General features: G+C 43.4%; 1 long non-coding RNA gene across 1 annotated transcript in view; it reads right to left on the bottom strand.

Moving 5' to 3' along the window:
• Positions 1 to 612: 612 nt before the first annotated feature.
• The window catches only part of LOC114012665 (uncharacterized), a 69323-nt gene continuing 52270 nt past the window's right edge, over positions 613 to 17665 (bottom strand). The window contains exons 7-9 of the long non-coding RNA XR_003555280.2: positions 16001 to 16147; positions 11989 to 12192; positions 613 to 11033 (exon numbers count right to left, since the gene is read on the bottom strand). This is a non-coding gene — a long non-coding RNA (uncharacterized LOC114012665). The remainder of the gene's footprint in view (positions 11034 to 11988; positions 12193 to 16000; positions 16148 to 17665) is intronic.

Genomic DNA, 17665 nt, shown 5'->3' with positions numbered 1-17665 from the left:
GCCCTAAGAGCACACAACTCCATACTATTGTGTAGTTCCATACTCTTTTGTTGGATTTTGTAGACTACACTTGTCTCTTACAACCTCTTACACCCTGCAACAAGGTGTTGAAAGACACGACTAGTACCCAACAACCTCTGTTGGGTTCTCAGGTTCGGCAGAGCTGTATGTGATGGTGTCACCAATGGGCTTCCATTGCAGGAGAAGGGAAGCTCCTTCCTTTTGATTGCACCCACACAAGACCTTCAAAGAAACGCCTTTATACCACTCACTCTGTTGTTTCAACACATCATCTTGAGGGAAAACATTATTGCGATTATTGTTACCATTACAGTAGAGCAAGAAGGCGGTGCTGAGACCAGGTCCCAGTTGTGCCAAGAGCTGTGCAAACAAACACGTGGTGTGTTCATGCTCTAGGCAGCATGAGAGACAAAGGCAATATTATTAGCATGCCCATGAACTGAGGCACACTGAGATTATCCAACTTGCCCAAGGTCACACAGGAAGTAAGTGGCAGAGCTGGAAATTGAACCCAGATTTCTTCAATTGCTGGCCAGGATTTTAACCGCAAGGCCATCTTTCGTCTCTCCGTTGGTTCCCCCCCCCCCCCTCCCCCTCCGATCTTTCTATTTTAGCACACTTTTGAAAAAAATTACTCCTAAAAATCCATTCGGCAATACTTTAGGTATGCTGTGGCCTCCACAACTGTATTTAGCACAATTATAGGCTAAAAGGAACTCTTGCAAATTATGTGCAAATAGATACGTCTTTATGTAAATCCAAGTTCTTGGAACATAAATCTACAGTCAAAAAAATACAAAGGTTTAAGCCAGGGAGGAATTAAGATCCAAATTTTTTCCTCTTCGAAGGCTGGTAACTGAAGTAAAACACGCCCTGGCTAAAGAAAGGAGAACACAGACTAGATGCCTGGGGAGTAGTTATGCCAGTTCTAATAAACCTATGATTTCACCTATAGAAATGTGAAGGCAACAAACACTTGGTCATTGTTTTAGAGGATTCTTTCACATATATGACTGTTTTTGTATACCTGCCTATTTTCTAAACTGGTTACTGTGGCATAAATGCAAGAATACTGAGAGCCAGGCAACCTTCTGACAGTGCACAGCCCCACGGCAGATACGGGAGCCTGAGCACAGGAAGGTAATTTGGTGTTTGGCTGGGGATATTGTGCACATTTAACCATCTGAGGAGATTGTCTGTCTACTGAAATAAATATGCAGGCGAAGCAAGGATCCTCTCTGCCAGGTGTGCCAAATACCAGGCCAAAATACAGCAGCTTCTTTAACCGCTGTAATCCCAGGCACGTACCAGGAGACAAGACACCATGTTGCTCAGCACAAATGCAAGAAGCGGAGCCAGATTAAGTTATTCACCAGGATACACAGACGTGATCTCCGATTCCCATGACAAGGACATGATAGTCCACATGAAAAAGAAGAGAGACGGGTTTTGTGCTCCTGCTGCCGAGGGTCGAGAGTGCTCACTCGGAGCGACATGCTCAGTGCACAGTTGTGCCTTGCTGCCGTCCTGCCTTCAGTCTGCATCTCTGGACACCACACCAGCTTTGTGTAGGCAGCTGTTGACAAAGTTAAATTTGGGCGCAGCACCCTAATTTTTCTCAAGGAAAGTCTCACAGATTTTTTCATAAACTTGATCAAATATATTTGGTTAAAATGGTGTAACACCTTCCCTCCTCCAAAATTCAAAAGGGAATGAACATCTTCATATGGATACATTGTGCTTTTCAATGTGATATGATAAGAGGGATATGATTCCATACAATTTTCTATAAGAATAAAAACTAGGCAAACTGTTCTGGGTTTTTTCCTCTTTCATTTACTATATAGCTAGAGACCCAGAAGTAAATGGATCTGTTCATTAGTTTGGAGTCTAAAGAGCACTGCCTAGGTGCATCCATACCATTCAGCTTTTTTAGTCTCTCAAACAGGACAGCCACATCCAACCCACATCAGGAACAGTTTCTGGCTTGTGTGAGCTTCAGGAGGTGTTAGGTATCACCTACAGATGCCAGGGTCTGCACCTGAGTTTCCGTGCCTGAACCTGTGTCTTGGCAGAGTTAGATTTACTAGCTAGAAAGGAAACTTCTCCAAGACCATACTTAAATTTACTGTCTTCTACTCAAAATCCTCAAGCTTTGAGTGCAAAGGCTGAAACCCTTAGTCCAAACGCTGGCCACCTTCAGCTTCTGAGAATGGTTTCATTCGTTTGCCAGTTAGAGCTGAGTATGGTTGGGGTGGCACCAGGGGCAATGGGGGAAGAGGGAAACCGTGAGGTTTAGTGAGGTATCTAGTAGGTAGGAGACAAAGATGGAGGGGCCGATAGAACATCCCTTGCCCAGAGCACTTTTAATGATAGGCCTATATTTGACTATACATATGATTTTCTGGAGCATGTTGGAAACTAAATGAACAGAGGGTCACTCTGGTTGGGAGCTGAGGGGCAATTTTATTTCAGAATTTGTATATATTGAGGCCAAGGATCCACAGTGCAGGATCAGTGCCCACATTTGCCATGGAGCAGATACACAATTACCAGCTTTCCCAGTTACGTAGCCAGTTCAACTGAGCACCATGGACCATGTTTCTGAAGGGGGAAGCAGATGCATACTCCGTGCATTCTGCACATGGCACCTGCAGAAGGGACCGCAATAGCATCACCCAGTTTGCTTCACAACAAGCATCATTCAGGAATGACAGCAGTGGCTTCAGTAGAGCAATCCAGCCCTGTAGCCCTTGGCAGTCCTTGGCCTCTGTGTGAACACAGGCAAAGGCTGTGGAGTTTAATTTCAGACTAATCCAGCAGCAGGCAGGACAACCAGCAGCACTGGCTCAGCACTTCCACCAGGACTGGTGAAACTCGCTATAACTCATTCCTTCTGGACTCTTTTTAAAAGTGCCATCTGGGACTGTGCTGCTAAGCTGTCCTCCAAACAACACTGTTAATAATAATAACAATATTCAGGTCTTACATAGCATTTTTCACCTTTAGATCTCAAAGTGATTTACTGTGGAAGGCTTTGGGGGGCTTTAAGAACAGATTATACAGACATCTGTCAGGAGTAAACCAGATTTCCTGACCCAGCCACAAAGCAAGGGAATAGTTCGATGCTCTTTCTAGCCCAGAATTTTTATGATTACTCTCATTTTGTGCAAAGGGGACTGTGACTCATGCCATAGCAAGATGACCTCAGTGGATCACACAGCTCCTGCTTTGAAGCCCCTGTGGCAGCCCAAGATATTATAAATGGTAAAAAAAAGAACTGAAGCTCTCCCCATCCTGACACTGTAACCAGCAGTTGTGGGTGGTCTCTGTGGAAATGCACCACTATACCTCGGATTGCTTAATAATAAAAAATGTTACACAGATAACATTTCCAATGGTATGCAACTACATGTTGTGTTGAAAGCTTGAGGAAGGCCATAAGTTAATGGCAAAGATAGGATTTATATTTCAAGATGGGGATGAGTAGCCCTCCATCTCCCTCCACTAATAAAGGGAAGCTGGAACAAGTAGCTACACAAGACACTTGACTTTTTGGTTGCTGATATTAGGTGAGAGACATTGCAGTCAGCCTGGAAAGAGGGAGTGGGACACTCTCATGCTTTCTTTGCAGAAAGAGAGCTCCCGTGATCACCCACCCATCTTAAAGGGCTCATTTCAAAGCCAGGCTTAAACGACTCTGAAACACTTTGTCTGCAGCCTCATCATCAGGAGACACCAAAACTGCTGCCCCAGAAATTAATTAGCAGAAGAGGTTAAAAATGCACCTTGGCAATGGTAGAGTGGAGAGCGTGACAGCAACCTATGCATTGCTTGCATAGTGACACCCTAATGGTTTTCACCTGCAACTGGGACAAAACAGCCAGATCTCAGTGGGCTGACCTTTAGAAAGGGCCCCAGGGTTAGTCCCTAAATGCAAAGCAGTGAAGAGGCCAGTGTCAGATTTTAAGGCTTATAATCTTCTGTTGCAGTGTAACTTCCTTTTTTGTAACCCAGAACTTAACTCTTTTGCTTAACTACAACAAAACTTGACTCTGGTTTCAGGTTATTTGGTGTGTAAAGCAGTCTCAAATACACGACACAGCCACCGAGCCTCCTCAGGAGCAAGAGATGCAAGCACATTGGAAATGCAAAGCCGCCCTGTGGAGACTCTGCAACGCAAGACATATTTAGTGCCCCTTAGGGACTGGAATGTCTTTGGAAACACCAGTCTAAGAAGCAAAACCAGCAAGTGCCAAGAAAAAGAGGAGCCATCCTCAAGCCAGGCACGACCTCGTGTTATTTTGCAAGGGACACAGAAAAGTGAAGAAAAGTGAGAACATTCTGAACTGCAGGAATAAACTCCTCATTGTCGCAGTTCACAGTTGGAGTTTAGTCATCATAAATGCACTTTCATACCTGTATTCATAGAGCAGCACCTAAAAGGGCCCTGGGGTAGGCAAACAGCAGCACAGACCCTAGCTGAACGGCTGCTGCAATTTTAAGATGTACATTTAAGATGTACAATTAAAATGTAAAATTTTAAGAATCATTTTATGAAACAGAAATGAATATTTTAAATTTTTCCCCTTATGAGTGTTTTTATTAACTTCTTAATTTTCATTTGAATTTACTACACATTTTTTTCTTGTTTTCTCATTAAAGGAAACATAAACGCAAGAAACATCAACTTATTCCTTTCTGCAGACCCTTCTAGTTTTGGAAAACTTTTTGATAAGAAAAGTTCAGTGCTCAGTAAAGATGTGGTTTGGTGCATTTTTTTAATTTTTTTTTTTCCAGGGAAAATCTTAATTTGTGACAAAAGCCCATCTTCTGTGGAAATCACATTCTGGTGGAAAATTTTGACCACCTGCGGAAATGAAATCTGTGAACAGCATGTAATTTAGGAGTCGGATGAAGATAAATTCAATGGACTGATTTTAGTTTCTCATGTTTCGGAGTGAGGCAGGGATCCAGGTTCCACCAAGCCAGCACGGCCACAGGGTTGGACACTTATCAAAGTGTTTGCCTTCAGGGCTCTCACGAGATCAGGCTTTTACTCATTGAGAGCTTCACATCTTTGGAGGGAGCATAGAGGCCACAGGAACAGCCTCATTTCAGCATCGACCCCAAGGAAAACCATGAACGTGGAAGGACTTCAGAATTTTAAGAAACAGCAAATGCAAAACTAGTCCTGATTTTCCCCACAGATACAGGAAAAAAAGATGTTCAAGCATAGTTTAATGTTTTATGCTAGTTTAAAAAAAATTTTAAAAAAATATCCACATGAACTTGTTCACTCATCACCCTAAATAAAAAAGGGCAAACCCTCCCCATTCCATGAAGCTATTCTTGGCCACTGTGAGCTAAAAAGCAGGGAGGGCAGTTTAAAGGGGGCAAATACAATTAATGTTCCCGCTTTTGCCATATTTCTGGGCCCCGGGGACAAATCAGGAAACTTTATGTCAGCAGGAATGTGAACAATAAAGGCAAAGTGGGTTGCATGTTAGAAAACCGTTTCACTCCCTTTTTATATTTTTTTTATTTTATTTTTTTGCCCAGCAGTATGATGTGTTAACAATTTTGTTGGTTTAACAGTTCACACTTCCAGCACATTTATCCATTGGCACATGGGGGTTTTATGCATTTAACAGTTTTCTTCATTAAAGTGGGTTCCACTGTGTCTTAAAAATTGTTTTCCTTAGACTGCGTGTTTGTTATTTTATATGGTGTGACTGAAAAGCAGGCCAAAATTTTGGCCTTGGAAAATGCACACTGCAGAGAGGAGCCCAGCACAGGCAGTGGGATTAGCCTCCCTCCAAGCCCAGCACATGCTCTTTTAAGAACTGCTGATTGCACTTTGAAGCTTTCTCCCCTAATTGCTGGGAGATTCTTAATTTGTCCTGAGCTTGGGAAAACGAATTGCAGATGTACGTGCGTTAAGTAAAGCCCTCCCTGCGCAGGATTTTTGCACACTCGTGCTGAGATGGCCTTCATCCCCTTCCGCAGCGCCCCTGAACCACCTGTTTTTTACAAAAACACTGCAAGCATTTTATTTATTTTTTAATTTTATTTTGAAGGGACAGCAGGGGCTGGGGGGTGGGAAGGGAGAGGGCAGCTGTTATTTCTGCAGAAGCAGGGCTGGTTCTTAGAGGCGTAAGAGACACCCAGGTGTTTTCACAGCGAGCCCTTTGCAGGGCCCTTTTGGAGCTGGGCTTGATTCCTGTTTGCCAAACTACACTTTCAAGAGGTGTCAGATATCGAGAACCTGTTGCAAACGCCAAGCCAAGCAACAGAGGGGAAAAAAAAACCAAAGGGAGGGAGGAGAGGAGAAGGGGGACGTGGGGAAAAAAGGAAAAGGGGAAAATGTTCCTCCTCGAAGAAAAAGGTAGTTGTTCCAACTTGGCTGTTTCTTTTTAAAATAATTAGTTAAGCAGTGTATAAAAACAGGTAAGCCTGTTCTGCGTTGCTCATAGCCTTGGCAGCCCCGTCCTTCCCTGCGCTGGAGGAATTTTTGTGAACCGCCGCTGCACAGGAGAAGGGAGGGGGATTGTATCACTGTGACCTAAGGCAACCCAGCTTGTAAGGTTAACCATAATTTTTTAAACTAACATGACCTCTGTTAACCCCTCCACTCCAATCTGAAAAAAAAGAAAGGAAAAGAGAGAAACATGTTTACAAAACCACTAGAAGGAGAAAGTGGGGGGCAGGGAGAGAAGACAAGAGTCTTGTTCCTTCGCTCTCCCCTTCATCCCTCCATCCCTCCCTCACCTGCTCCTTCATCCCCGAGTCCCCACCAGCAACTGGTGTTTACTGGGTCCTGATGCAGCATGTCTAGGGACTTTGGATGCAGCATGTCTAGGGACTTTGCTTTTTCTAATGAGTCACAGAATCATAAAATTAAGACATTCTGGGAAGCCAAAAAAATTTGGTTCCATGTGTGCATTTGGGGCTTTGGAGGAATGTTCATGTCTGGATGTCTGAGTCACATGTTCTCACAGTAAATGTGATACACCCCCTTTTTAATGACGCCATTGGCTTGCTTTATTTACTTTATTTCCCTCTACTCATCCCTCTCTCCTTATTCTGCAGAAGAACGCAGGCCATTTCCTCCAGCTGGGATGCCAGGTAAACCCACCTCAGGCACCCTTTGCCCTTCCCTCTTTCTATAGCTGCCTTAAATCAAGTAACCAAAGCCAATGCCAGCCCGGCCCCTGGCCAGCTGGAGGTGGCATGGGGCCATGGTATATGGTGTAGTCAGCTTTTGTGTCAACACTTGGATGCGTTCATCTTAACCAGAATGTGCCAAGCTCAAAAGAATCTGAGTCTGCCCCAGAAAATACATATGCAATATACGGCCCACACAAAGACACTGGCGCAGGGAGGGGACTCAGTTATTTCTGGGTCTCTAAACTTTCCTTATGGCTCACTCCCACCTGCGTTCATTTCTAGTCACTCAGAGACAGCTGCGGCATGGGGGAAAAGGATGTAGGTACAATATGTCGAGACTTGACCTCATCTCCCACCAATGCACGAGCTGCAGATGCTGTCCAACTGCTGCTGAATGCCACCCTCTGTGCTCCACCAACTCACGCGGGAGACACAAACCTCTGATTTTACACGGGACTGCAGTCAGGCCATTCTTGAAATGTCTTTTCTTTGAAATGGTACCTTCCCTGCTTAAACAAGCATAAACAAACACTCCTGCTTAAATATTCGTAATCATTAAGCATGGAAAATCTACCAATTAAGTAAAGTTAATGTACAAATAAGGAGCAACAGGCCAGATTCCCAAGTGGTATGAGCTGGCAGAGGTTCAAGACTTCACTGAAAAAGTAGGCCTGAACCCCCATTCATCTAATATGCGGTCCAGCCCTCCATCCTAGAATGAGCTCATGTAAAATTAATTGTTCATATACATATAGATTTTTCATCCTGCTTGGGTGCAGTGAGCATGGGAAACACTGGATCTACCACAGACAGCTCACCAGCAGATGCGCTGAGCTCAGCTTTCCTCCAGCCCACTGTTTGGGCAGTATTTATACAGCACAGTGTAAAACGGCTGCTGTAGCGGTCTGTTCTGGGTGGCTGCCCTTCCTAAACGGTCCCTATAGTCTATGACAAGACACACATCCAACTTCCAAGGATGAAGCTGAGCATCCGTTTTCAGCACCTGCATCAGATGATGCTTTCTGGAAGTAACTAACTCTGTCTACACTAAGTAACAGGAAGACTTGCATCCTCATGAAGACACCTAAATAATTTAAACATGTTCCCCTTACCTAGTAACTAGTCAGTGAGACAAGAGGGAAGTACACATCTGGGAGCCTGCTTTTCAGCTAGGTGGAAATACCTTGTGAGTTGTGCCAGGAGTAGCAACCGTCTCAAAGAAAGGACTGGGGTTTAGGCGTGATCTTAATATCCTGAACTATGAGGACCCATGGGCTTCAGGGAAAGGAGGTGGATCGTAAAGGCCTTGTAAATATCATCGCTATGCTGCTTCCGTACATGCCAAGATGGTCCCACACTGGATGGCTGAGCGATCTGAAAGCAACTGTGGCTAGACATAGAGCTGCCAGCTGGGAGAGTGTTCTGGCCTTTGTCAAGTCTTGACCTGTGTCTTGGAAATTGTCCGGGTGAGTAACAGTTGACTTAAGCCCTACTGGGATTCTTCTAATAATTTAGCAGTATAACCAGACAAGCCCTAGTGAAAAGGGCCAGGCCTTACCACAGAAGTACCATATCAGGTCACAGCTAAAAATATCTCGGTAGGTCCCACTAGACCACCTTGTAAGACAGTTCCAAGGATGGAGGTCCAGTCTGTTTATCTGTATTTGCATGTCAGCAGCTCTTTTCGTTGACCATGTGCTTATGATTTAATTGTCTGATTTCTGGAAGAAAAGAAAACAGAACATTGGAGACTCATTTCCTAAACTAAGCAAAGAGGAAAAGAAACTGCTGATGAAGAAGAGCAAACTCATCTCATGCCCAGGACCCCAGTTCCTCTAAAAAGGCATTACTGGCACATGTGTATTTGTGCAAGTCTTTCTGTTCCCACCCTTCCTCCAACCTGCTTTTTCCTATGCTAAAGCTGTTTGGAAAATACTGTAATTCTGATTGTTCACAAATATTTAGTGTCTAAGAGTTTGAATGAACCTTGGCTGCTTTTACAAATTTGCTTTGGGTTATAGAAAAATAAACAAATTAGTAACTTTTTTCTACCTCGTTCCCTGGCTGACATCTAAGATTCACTGAGAATGCTAGTTTAAGCTGGTCTTCTGCAGTGGGGAGTTGACTTCAGCATCTTCATTGATCATGAGCCACAGGGCATCTCTGAGGCATCTATGTTGACAGAGAAAAAGAGTACTTCAGGCTATCTGTCATTAAAAAAAAATAAATAAAAAAAAAATCCAGCGCCTTACTTCTGATGGAGTTAATGGAAAGAACACACATCAGCATCTATCTGAATATGGCTCCCCCATCTCCTCAAAGAAAAAAGTCCTGGTAATGGAGCTTCACCCAGTTCTGCACAGATTTGAACTGGTCTTCAGTGTTTGTTTTCTATTCCCAGACACTATTCACGTTCTTACCCTATAGCCTGTGGGCTCCATGAAAACTGGTGAGTGAAGAAAGGAAAGTGATGTGCACCCAGCTAGGGGCTGGGAGAGCTAAGAACAGAACTCGGTGCCAGATTCCCAATTCTGGGCCACATCCTCTACCTCACTGTCTTCTGCCTTCTAACTTTCTCCTAAAATTTCTACTTAATTCACAGTCTTGTTTCTTGACGTTGTGTCTTGAGAAGGTTTTCTTGGCTAGAACAGAGAACAGTGCATATATGATTCATTTGGTCTTAAAACTACCACTGTAATGAAAAAATATTTTCTTATCCTGTCTGGCTTGGAACACCTTGAGATTACATCAGAGTCGTAAGGGAAATGAGGAAGAATCTGGGTCATCTTTCCTCATCTTCCCTTTTTCTACTTTTCTGGTGAGCTGGAGGCCTGATGATTTGGTGACATCCAATATTAACAAGAATATGCTGGGATTCTCATGCTTACTCCTCAGGCTCCTCCAAACTGATGAGCAAAGAGTACTGACATTTGTTCCAGGGCTTGATTAGGATTGGTACCGAATGTGCACGTTTTGTAATGTCTTTTATTCACCAAAAGAACATAAAATAAGATTTGGGTAACTTTAAAAATACCCCAAAACTAACTAGTCAAACTAGTTACGAGATTTTCTGAAGCTGCAGAAATTATTTTAAATTGGCCTCCTGTAATCCCTGCAAAAGCAGGCCACAGATACCAGTAACTGGGCATCTGAAATGATGGTCTACTTTTAGTCAGGTTTTTCTTTGCCCCACTTTCTTCCCTCTCTTCATCAGGAATATTGCAAAGACCTTCAAGTGCTTTAATGTCAGTGAAATATTTGGATACCAGTGTGATGGATATCATGGAAGGGACTACAGGAGTGTGAAGCATTCACTCTCTGACCCTGAAATAAATAGAAACTGATGTTATACATCAGAGGAAACCAGTCAGTAGCAGCAGCAGAAGCATACAGAATAATTTAGGGACAATTATATCCATTACAGAGATTTGTTTTCCTCTGTGACACCAAGCATAGAGCCTTCTACTGACCCCATCAGGCTTCTTCACCCCAGTCACCCTCACCTTTTCTGATTACCATTCTTATCTCAAAGCCTGGAGCTCCATCCCGCTGTACTCCACACAACTTTTGTGTAAGTCCTGCAAGCCCTCCGTCCAGTTCCTTCATTATGTTGGCCTGCCAACGTCCTCACCATCAGATTAAGATGAATTACTGTGAGGCTGCTTCCTTCCCCTGTGTTCTGTACGATACTAGGATGGTGAGTATTTAAAGCATAGTAATTACAGTCTTTCAGCTCTTCAGCATGTCACTGAAATGGATTCCATATGGGAGGTACAACCGGTGAGAAAATCATGGTCTTCTATTGTAGCTCTGGGCTGGATTATGGTCAGTGCAGAGGCACTCTGGAAAAAGAAAAACCAAGTGCCTCAGTCCTTATAAGCTTGAAGTGGATAGCTGAGCAGCCCCCAAATGAGATTTTTCAGAGACATTTGCCAATCTTGGATGGATTTTCACCAGAACTGCCAAAGCCATACCCTGACTTCAGGGCATCCCACTCCTCCCACAGACCAAGTCTACTAAAGGTTTGACAAAACAGCTGTTTAGATGGGTTTTTTTCACGACAGCGTAACCATGTTTTTTTCCTCTGACATTAACCTAAGAATAATTTTGGCTAAAATTTTGCAAAATAGCTCTGCTTATGGACAGAAACCAGCGAATCTTTGTATACAACAGAGAGCAGGGTATTGTGTTAGAGCATGTCAATCAAAATAAACTTAATTGGTTGATATTTCCGTTTGAGTTTGGTGCAGTTCATACTTGATACTTAGTGATCGTGATTTTTAATTTTAAATGTGAAATCCATCCACAGATGCAAGAAAACTTGAAGTCAGGTGTCACATTGAGACTTGGAAGATGTCCAGTGGGAAACTGCAGAAGACTTTCTGGGTGATACTGGGTCTATCAGTCAATCCAGGTCTCTCTGTCCACCTGCATTAAGGAGAACATACTATTTTTCTCCTACTTCATATATGCCTTTTCTTTTGAAATTCTAATTTCTGAAGCAGAAACTGTCTCTGTCAGTGTGTTTCCCTGTGAATACAGAGTTTCCAATCCATCTGAGGTCCCAATATGCAGCTGTTAAAGAACTGGGAATAATAAAAATTCCCACTGAATTAAGTGGTGGCAGGAGGAAGCAGCCCCTATGAAAAACTAATAAAAATCAAGCTCTGATTCATAACTCTAATTTATGAAAAATGCAAAGGAAGGACATTGATCCCCCTGCACAGGAAAGGCAATTGGCAAAACCAAACAATTTCAGCTCACATTCAGCAGAAGCAAAGAAATAAATCTGCATACCCTCTAATGCAATTCCTCTGAATGAACTTGAGCCCAACAGTAGCATATAGGCAGAAACCTACATCCAAAAACAGAAACCTCTTGGAATCCGCAGCTCATCTGGACAGGATTAGAGAAACGCTCCCTGAACATTTAGTGAGTGACACGTCAGAAAAGAATTGAAGCAATTTGCAGCAGTCCTGGAACGTCCCAAACACAGTAGCTCTGAAAACAATGGGATAAGAAGGAATTCTTTGTCCACTGCAGCATAAAGCAACTATTTCAGGCAACAATATCAGTGACGTTAATGACTACAACACTATCTTTGGGTAGCTCTGAAGGCGCTTTCAAAAACTGTGGTTGGCCCGTGGGTACAATGCTGAAATTGTACCCAAATGAAATTTTTTTCACTGATTTCACAGTTTCAGGGGAGATTAGTCAGATTTGCCTCCAACTTTTTTTTTGCTCACCCTGAAGCAGAACAATGCATAACATGTCAACAGCGAGGTTTGCTGTGGGGAAATTAGGGTTTTCTTTCAATGGGGTAGCTGGAGGGGAAAGGAGAGATAATTGTCAATACAGCTGAGGCGTTCAAGTCAAAAAGCTTCTGAAAAAGTCACTCAGATACATTGGGGCCAAGAGTTAAATACTGAGCTAGACCAAAGTAGGCAGTGCCTGTAAAGCCTCATAGATTTTTGTCTTTTTTCCAAGGCGTCATGTGAGCTCACCGCCCAGATCCTAGCTGACATGCATTGGGGGAAGTGCTTGGAGGAGCAGGGCTGCACAACCTGGTAGAGAAATGCTGTTCTGTCAGTGTTATTCTTTCAGAAATTCTTCTGTTTAAGTAGAGCATACGTGAAAAAGGGACTTTTCGTAAGATGTATGTATTATTTCAACAAGGTGCTATTCAGCAGCCATATATCAACAGGAAATGACGAACTTCAACCCCTCTGCCCTCCAGCCCATCTCCAGGAGAAAGGCAAGCATCACAATCTTGCTTTGGAAGAAAACAAAATATACAGAAGCCACATTATCAGCACTCAGGTCGTGTGGGAATGAACGGTACAAATGCTTAGAAAGGACAGATGAAAATATCTGGGATGTATTTGATCCTGAGTGGTAAAATAATGTTCCAGATCACATCAAGTGGCCAGGCTGGGGTCTTAAGCCTCCACCTCCACACTACTGGAGAGGTTACAACCACTTCATCCTGATCCCAATTATAATCTGTCCAGATTTATCTTGGTCTCCAGTATTTTTAGATTGCATGTTCTTACCAAGGAGTCTTTGAAACTGACGTTGAACAGAACAACTCCTGGCTTATGTCAAAGCAGGGAAGATCCATCCCCTGAGAGATCCTCTTGCTCTTTTAAGCTTGTTTTGCTTAGACTCTGGACAAGGAGCCAAATGCAGTGAAACCAAGAGTGTAGCATGATAAAGTGAGTATCCAGAGTTTTCATAATGGGAATTAGGAACAACCAGAGGCTTTTTAAGGGGATAAAATTAATTAGTAAAAGGGGTGAGGGCTGCCACATTTCAGATACCAAAAAGAAAACTGATGTCCAAGGCAGCACCTTCTGTGAGCCTCCACCTCAAAACTGGGGCTTGTATCCAGGTACCTGCAATTGCAGTAACAACCTTCCAGATTTGGACCAACCAAGCTGCAAAATGTCATAACTGATGCCATAAGAATTTTCCTCAGACAAAACCAAGCCTTCCTTAAGGAAAGAGACTCACTCAGACATACTGAGTCATTGTCTGTATTTCCCTACCTGACAATCTGCACATTGAGGTTTTTTTAACCATTTCAAGCAAATGTTACTGCTAATTAGAGGTTTTAGCTGCATTACATCCCTGTAATTTTTAAAAATAAAAATAGGCAGCTAAGTGGAGAAGGAAAGGCCTCTTAATTTTCCCAGAGAAGAAAGGACTGCATCGTGAGCTCAGTTTTTAATAGATACCTGAGACTCCATGTAGAGGATGGTAGATATGTGCCAACTGTGCAAAGACTTCAGCCAGCACTCCTGACTTAGAAGAAAACAGAACACCTGCATCTCACACCACTCATTTGTTGCAGTATGGATTCTCTGATGTCTAATGAAGTTCACATGCATCCTCAGTGCGATTGAGTTTAAAAGTCAATCAACACGAGGCACAAACCCTTTAGAAACCAGGCTTATCTAGTGCAAGTACTTGTGGAGTGACTAGTCTTAATTCAAACAATTCAACAAATAGGATGGTTATTGTTGCTAGGATTTCAGAAATTCCCAAAAAGATCAAATATACAGCAAATAGAAAGAACATCTTCAAAACAAGCAAGATGCTTTTCAGGATTATGTATTTCAATTAATGAACTCAACTATGGGTGTAAATGCTGCATCTGGTCTTATACCTATTGACCCAAATACCCTTAAAATATCCAAATATGACTATAAAGTCAAAATAATTCCACTGAATCACCATGAGACTTTTAACATACATGTAAGTCTCTGATGAGCCAGATAAAGCAGCTACGGCAAACACAAAAGAACATTACAACCACATTACAGCTCTGAGTAATCTCTTCCTCCCTAGCATGAATAAGAGGTCACCAGATATCCACACAAAAAGTGTAATGCATAATTTCTCCCATGCAAGAAAGGCAGCCACCTCCGGGCTTAATTATGCATAACAGTATTTGACAAACAGTTGAAATATTTTGAAGTATAGTGTTTCTCTGCAAAAACTTCAAAACAGGTGTTTTTATCTTATTTTTTGTAGTCAGCCTAGAACTCAGAGTGGGAAAAATATAACCTTCAGTGGAGACTGCAGGTTGGGTATAAATGACTGGTGTAATGGATTATTTGTTAGTGTTTTGCTCAGTGCCCAAAGATCTTCCATCATTAGTGGATGATCCCTCAGATGTACACTGTATGGGGAAGCTATTCATCTTCTCAAAAAACCCCGGCTCTGGTATTGATTTTTGGGGCCAGATTTAGTTTCCCAGTTACTACTAGTACATCCTTTACTATCCCAGTCCCAATAGATCTCCACCAGGCCCTACAATGCTTAGCTCACAATATGTGCTTTTTGCCCAAAACCCAGCACTCCGGAGATGGTCTCATCTTGGGACTTTCCATGTATCCTCTGCTCTAAGATGCACCTGAGCCACTGTTTGTTTTAAGATGACTCATGTCATGTTTTTACGGTTTCTGACAAAAATATTTTGTTTCCGGCGGGGGGTGAAGTCAGCCACCTACTATTATTAAACATCACGCTGTGTTATTCCCCTTTTTGGGTGATGACCTCAGTGGAGCCCTTACCAAGTACAGCTTTACACTCTCAGATCTTACATAGATGCTACTGGTTTGTCTCCCGTTCGTAATATCCCTGGTTACCAGCTGCACTTGAAAGTCTATGCTAATATGTTGGATTTACTTGTCCTCGCTCGCTGATTCCAGCCTTGTGGTTTATGGGTTGCCTTTGTGGTTTGCTAAAGGTCAGGCCCTGGATGGCTCTAAATTTTAAGTGGAATTCAAACACCACAGATGAGTATGTGTTCAAAGAAGTTGTCTTGGGTGGTATGGATTCGGATTTGGTTACTCGTGCTCAGGATTGATGTCTCTCCTCTTCTTTGGGGCAACAACCAGACACAGGTGTCCCTGCCTCTCAGCGCACTGTCCATCTACCACCTTTTTGTTCAGATCCCAGCTGTCTCTGAAATTTCAGGCTCATGCTAGACCCCAAATTGCATTTCGAACTGCGCATCCCCCACCCCACCACTTCCCCAAGCCGATGCCAAGATGCTGCTCCCTGCCTTTGGCTTGACTCAATAACTGTAATTCTCACTCTCTTTTTGCTGGCTTGCAGGCAGAGACTGCATCAGCCATAATTCAAAATTGCGAACAGATGACTAGATTACTTACTTGAACTGTACTCAATCATTACATCACCCTTGTACTGAAAATCACAGCACTGGCTCCCCATATGATTTTGCATCCACTTTAGGGTTTGGCTCCAGAGCTACTGGACTTACTCACTTGCTCCAGCTTACCTAAAAGAGCTGCCTGTGCCTCGTAGACATCCTCAGACTCTGAGATCAGTTGGTACCGATTTATTGATCATTCCAACGGTCTGACTAAAAACTTCTGGTGTTGAAGCCTTGGCTCCTCCAAACATATTTTGTGGAAATCCCTGTAACCTTCATCCAAGGAGGGGGAGGGAAAGGAGGGGGAAATAAATCTGTTAAACTGTCCAAACACAAAGAGAAAACATTTTCTTTAAGCTGACAACAGCTTGGCTTCAGCAAAGGGAGAGCTCAGATTTTTTTTTCTTTCTTTCTTTCACGAAACCCTTTAGGTGTAATCTTTGCATTCAGAAATTTTCCTGACTCAGGAATAGTCAGGCTGCTAGATAGGGTGCAAATAAGAGCAGCAAGCAGCCACAGGACCATAGCAGGCAAGCCAGCGTGCCCAGCCATGGAAGATAAGCCCATGGGATGTCCGGCATGGCTCCTGCCTCCCCACGGCAGCCGGCTCTGGGCTGGATGCTCAGACACTCTAGGCACCTCCAGCACAGCCAAGACTCAGCACTGGGTAGTTTTTGCAGCGATCAAAACTCTGTCAGGGGTGCTGACCTTTCCCCACAGCAGAGCCAGCACTGACTGACTTAATTTGTCCTCCTGTCTGTCAGCAGCTCTTTTGCTGCTAGTCACCCTGCGTTGGCTGCCATCCCCGCCTGCCCTTCTCACCCTCGTGACAATGTCTGGAAGCGAGGCCTGAGCTACATTGAGCAATACATTTCCTCTCCCTTGGTGCAAAGCAGCTGAGGACAAGCTCAAGGTCATGCAGACCATGAGTCAGGGCACCAGCAAGGGCTTTCCAGCACCATCGTCCATGCACCAGCCATCCCTGCTGCCATGAGGGAGCACTGCTGCCCACTCCATAGTGGGTGAAATTATCCTCTAAAATGCTGCGAGTTGGCAGCCTGGCTCTAGTTTCAAAAGAAGAAATATCCACATAATGAAAGCCAGCATTTATGATGAATTGGCCCTTTGCTAAGCAGGCTCACCACCTGGGTCAAGGTCTGTCTGTGCAGGCATGGAGAAAAAGACACTTTCTCTGCCCAAAAAGGCAGGTCAGTTCAGGGCAATGGGTCAGTGTCTCATACAGTCATCTCTTACTGTCAGAGCCACAAGAAATGAATCCTACAGCTTAAGGACCAGTTATTATTATTCAATATAATAAAATAAAATTACAGAGAACAGATTCCTTTGATGGGCAGGTCTGAAAGCATTCTCCAACGTTTTCTTTCCAGATTCCCACCCCAGAAGAGATGTCTTTCAGCTTTGTACCTGCAACCAAGACTTTTTCTTTAGAAAAGATTTTAAAAAGTCCTTCTGTGCACCATCACTTTCAGAAAGGACACTGACATACTGAAGAAGAAAGTCCTCACCGTGTAGCAGCTCAGGCCAAACCCAAAGATTTCCTCTTGTAGTTGGGTGGTTCTATCCTTCTCCCTAACATATTAGATGTAAAAGGAGGAACCAAACATACCTCCTGAGATGGAAATAGCTTCAAAGGGAAAAACCCACCATGGCCACTTCTCCCACACAAATTCCCACCTACCATCTTTCCTGATCCCTGTAAGCAACATATGGCTGACAGCCACAGGACATATACCCATACATCAGAGAGTTGAGGGAGGGGGAGAAACCTCT

This window comes from Falco peregrinus, chromosome 7 (genome assembly GCF_023634155.1).
Source record: "Falco peregrinus isolate bFalPer1 chromosome 7, bFalPer1.pri, whole genome shotgun sequence".
NCBI classification, from domain to species: Eukaryota; Metazoa; Chordata; class Aves; order Falconiformes; family Falconidae; genus Falco; species Falco peregrinus.
Note: the sequence above shows the minus strand (reverse complement) of the source record. Positions and strands in the feature narration are given on the sequence as shown.